The following is a 4,439-nucleotide window of genomic DNA, read 5'->3' as shown; positions in this document are numbered from 1 at the left end:
TATGCACTGTTTACACATACATTCAGAGAACAAAAATATTACCACCACATCAAAATAATTAAACTATTATAAAATTCAAAATTCATGCAATTCTTTCTTTTATCAATTAGGCACGTTTTTATTGAAGAAAGGTGATGGATTCATAGGACATTCATAACGTTAAGGCATAGACACTAAGACACTAATGATCACAAGACACAAACATGGATAAACACAAGCATAAATTTTCGAAAAACAGAAGAACAAATAACAAGGAAATCAAAGAACGGGTCCACCTTAGTGATGGCGGCTCTTTCTTGCTCTTGAAGATCCTATGGAGTGCTTGAGCTCCTCAATGTCTCTTCCTTGTCTTTGTTGCTCCTCCCTCATGATTCTTTGATCTTCTCTAATCTCATGAAGGATGATGGAGTGTTCTTGATGCTCCACCCTTAGTTGTCCCATGTTGGAACTCAACTCTCCTAGGGAGGTGTGTAGTTGCTCCCAATAGTTTTGTGGAGGGAAATTCATCCCTTGAGGAATTTCAGGGATCTCATGATGAGTGGGATCTCTTGTGTACTCCATCCTTTTCTTGGTGATGGGTTTGTCCTCATCAATGGGGATGTCACCCTCTATGTCAACTCCAACTGAATAACAGAGGTGACAAATGAGATGAGGGAAGGCTAACCTTGCCAAGGTGGAGGTCTTGTCCGCCACCTTATAGAGTTCTTGGGCTATAACCTCATGAACCTCTATTTCTTCTCCAATCATGATGCTATGGATCATGATAGCCCGGTCTATGGTAACTTCGGACCGGTTGCTAGTGGGGATGATTGAGCGTTGTATGAACTCTAACCATCCTCTAGCCACGGGCTTGAGGTCATGCCTTCTCAATTGGACCGGCTTTCCTCTTGAATCTTGCTTCCATTGTGCGCCCTCTTCACATATGACTGTGAGGACTTGGTCCAACCTTTGATCAAAGTTGACCCTTCTAGTGTAAGGATGTTCATCTCCTTGCATCATAGGCAAGTTGAACGCCACCCTCACACTCTCCGGACAAAAATCCAAGTATTTCCCCCGAACCATAGTAAGATAATTCTTTGGATTCGGGTTCACACTTTGGTCATGGTTCTTGGTGATCCATGCATTGGCATAGAACTCTTGAACCATCAAGATTCCGACTTGTTGAATGGGGTTGGTAAGAACTTCCCAACCTCTTCTTCGGATCTCATGTCGGATTTCCGGATATTCACCCTTTTTGAGTGAAAAGGGGACCTCGGGGATCACCCTTTTCAAGGCCACAACTTCATAGAAGTGGTCTTGATGCACCTTTGAGAGGAATCTATCCATCTCCCATGACTCGGAGGTGGAAGCCTTTGCCTTCTCTTTCCTCTTTCTAGAGGTTTCTTCGGCCTTGGATGCCATAATGGTTATGGAAAAACGAAAAAGCAACGCTTTTACCACACCAAACTTAAAATGTTTGCTCGTCCTCGAGCAAAAGAAGAAAGAAGAGAGTAGAAGAAGAAGAAATGAGGAGGAGGGAGATGGTGGTGAATTCGGCCAAAGAGGGGGAGAAGTGGTGTTTAGGTTGTGAAAATGAAGGGTTGAAGAAGGGTATATATAGGAGAGAGGGGGGTAAAGGTTCGGCCATTATGGGTGGGTTTGGGAGGGAAAGTGGTTTGAATTTGAAGGGTGAGGTTGGTGGGGATTTATGAAGGATGGATGTGAGTGGTGAAGAGGAGGGTAGGATTTGATAGGTGAGGGGTTTTTGGGGAAGAGGTGTTGAGGTGATTGGTGAATGGGGGAAGAAGAGAGAGAGTGATGGTAGGGTCCTGTGGGGTCCACAGATCCTGTAGTGTCAAGGAAAAGGCATCCTTGCACCAAATGGCATCAAAATCCACGTTTTGAGCCATTTCTGGCGTTAAACGCCGGGCTGGTGCCCATTCCTGGCGTTTAACGCCAGGTTCTTGCCCTTTACTGGCGTTTAACGCCAGTCTGGTGCCCCTTTCTGGCGTTAAACGCCCAGATGGGTGCCAGACTGGGCGTTAAACGCCCAACTGCTAGGCTGACTGGCGTTTAAACGCCAGCAGCATCTTCCTCCAGGGTGTGCTGTTTTTCTTCCTGTTTTTCATTCTGTTTTTGCTTTTTTCATTGTTTTTGTGACTTCTTATGATCATCAACCTACAAAAAAGATAAAATAACAAAAGAAAATAATTAATTATAAAACATTGGGTTGCCTCCCAACAAGCGCTTCTTTAATGTCATTAGCTTGACAGAGGACTCTCATGGAGCCTCAGAAGTGCTCAGAACCGTGTTGGACCCTCCCAACACCAAACTTAGAGTTTGAATGTGGGGGTTCAACACCAAACTTAGAGTTTGGTTGTGGCCTCCCAACACCAAACTTAGAGTTTGACTGTGGGGGCTCAGTTTGGCTCTGTTTTGAGAGAAGCTCTTCATGCTTCCTCTCCATGAAGACAGAGGGATATCCTTGGGCCTTAAACACCAAGGATTCTTCATTCACTTGAATGATCAACTCTCCTCTATCAACATCAATCACAGCCTTTGCTGTGGCTAGGAAGGGTCTGCCAAGGATGATAGATTCATCCATGCATTTCCCAGTCTCTAGGACTATGAAATCAGTAGGAATGTAATGGTCTTCAACTTTAACCAGAACATCCTCTACAAGTCCATAGGCTTGTTTTCTTGAGTTGTCTGCCATCTCTAGTGAGATTTTTGCAGCTTGCACCTCAAAGATCCCTAATTTCTCCATTACAGAGAGGGGCATGAGGTTCACACTTGACCCTAAGTCACACAAGGCCTTCTTGAAGGTCATGGTGCCTATGGTACAAGGTATAGAAAACTTTCCAGGATCCTGCCTCTTTTGAGGCAATTGCTGCCTAGACAAGTTATCCAGTCCCTTGGTGAGCAGATGGGGTTCATCCTCCTAAGTCTCATTTCCAAATAACTTGTCATTCAGCTTCATGATTGCTCCAAGGTATTTAGCAACTTGCTCTTCAGAGACATACGCATCCTCTTCAGAGGAAGAATACTCATCAGAGCTCATGAATGGCAGAAGTAAGTCCAATGGGATCTCTATGGTCTCAGTTTGAGCCTCAGATTCCCAAGATTCCTCATTGGGGAACTCAGTGGAGGTCAGTGGACGTCCATTGAGGTCTTCCTTAGTGGCGTTCACTGCCTCTTCTTCCTCCCAGAATTCGGCCATATTGATGGCCTTGCATTCCCCTTTTGGATTTTCTTCAGTATTACTTGGGAGAGTGCTTGGAGGAAGTTCAGTAATTTTCTTGCTCAGCTGACCCACTTGTCCTTCCAAATTCCTAATGGAGGATCTAGTTTCAGTCATGAAACTTTGAGTGGTCTTAATTAGATCAGAGACCATAGTTGCTAAGTCAGAGGTATTCTGCTTAGAACTCTCTGTCTGTTGCTGAGAAGATGATGGGAAAGGCTTGCTATTGCTAAACCTGTTTCTCCCACCATTATTGTTATTGAAACCTTGTTGAGGTCTCTGTTGATCCTTCCATGAAAGATTTGGATGATTCCTCCATGAAGGGTTGTAGGTGTTTCCATAGGGTTCTCCCATGTAATTCACCTCTTCCATTGAAGGGTTCTCAGGGTCATAAGCTTCTTCCTCAGATGAAGCTTCCTTAGTACTGCTTGGTGCATTTTGCATTCCAGACAGACTTTGAGAAATCATATTGACTTGTTGGGTCAATATTTTATTCTGAGCCAAAATGGCATTCAGAGTGTCAATCTCAAGAACTCCTTTCTTCTGACTAGTCCCATTGTTCACAGGATTTCTTTCAGAAGTGTACATGAATTGGTTATTTGCAACCATTTCAATCAGTTCTTGAGCCTCAGTAGGCGTCTTCTTCAGATGAAGAGATCCTCCAGAAGAGCTATCCAAGGACATCTTGGACAGTTCAGAGAGACCATCATAGAAAATGCCTATGATGCTCCAGTCAGAAAGCATATCAGTGGGACACTTTCTGATCAATTGTTTGTATCTTTCCCAAGCTTCATAGAGGGATTCTCCTTCCTTCTGTCTGAAGGTTTGGACTTCCACTCTAAGCTTACTCAATTTTTGAGGTGGAAAGAACTTTGCCAAGAAGGCATTGACTAGCTTTTCCCAAGAGTCCAGGCTTTCTTTAGGTTGAGAGTCCAACCATGTTCTAGCTCTGTCTCTTACAGCAAAAGGGAATAGCATCAGTCTGTAGACCTCAGGGTTAACTCCATTAGTCTTGACTGTGTCACAGATTTGCAAGAACTCAGCTAAAAACTGATGAGGATCTTCCATTGGAAGTCCATGGAACTTGCAATTCTGTTGCATTAGAGAAACTAATTGAGGCTTAAGCTCAAAGTTGTTTGCTCCCATGGCAGGGATAGAGATGCTTCTCCCATAGAAGTCGGGAGTAGGTGCAGTAAAGTCACCCAGCACCTTCCTTGCA

The 4,439-nt window shown here is 44.0% G+C and overlaps 1 non-coding gene across 1 annotated transcript; it reads left to right on the top strand.

Moving 5' to 3' along the window:
* The first annotated feature begins 3,958 nt into the window (after positions 1-3,958).
* Positions 3,959-4,066, top strand: LOC112718942 (small nucleolar RNA R71). Its single transcript, XR_003161268.1, has one exon. It is a non-coding gene; the product is annotated as a small nucleolar RNA R71 (small nucleolar RNA).
* The last annotated feature ends 373 nt before the right edge of the window (positions 4,067-4,439 follow it).

This window comes from Arachis hypogaea, chromosome 10 (genome assembly GCF_003086295.3).
Source record: "Arachis hypogaea cultivar Tifrunner chromosome 10, arahy.Tifrunner.gnm2.J5K5, whole genome shotgun sequence".
Classification (NCBI taxonomy): Eukaryota; Viridiplantae; Streptophyta; class Magnoliopsida; order Fabales; family Fabaceae; genus Arachis; species Arachis hypogaea.
Note: the sequence above shows the minus strand (reverse complement) of the source record. Positions and strands in the feature narration are given on the sequence as shown.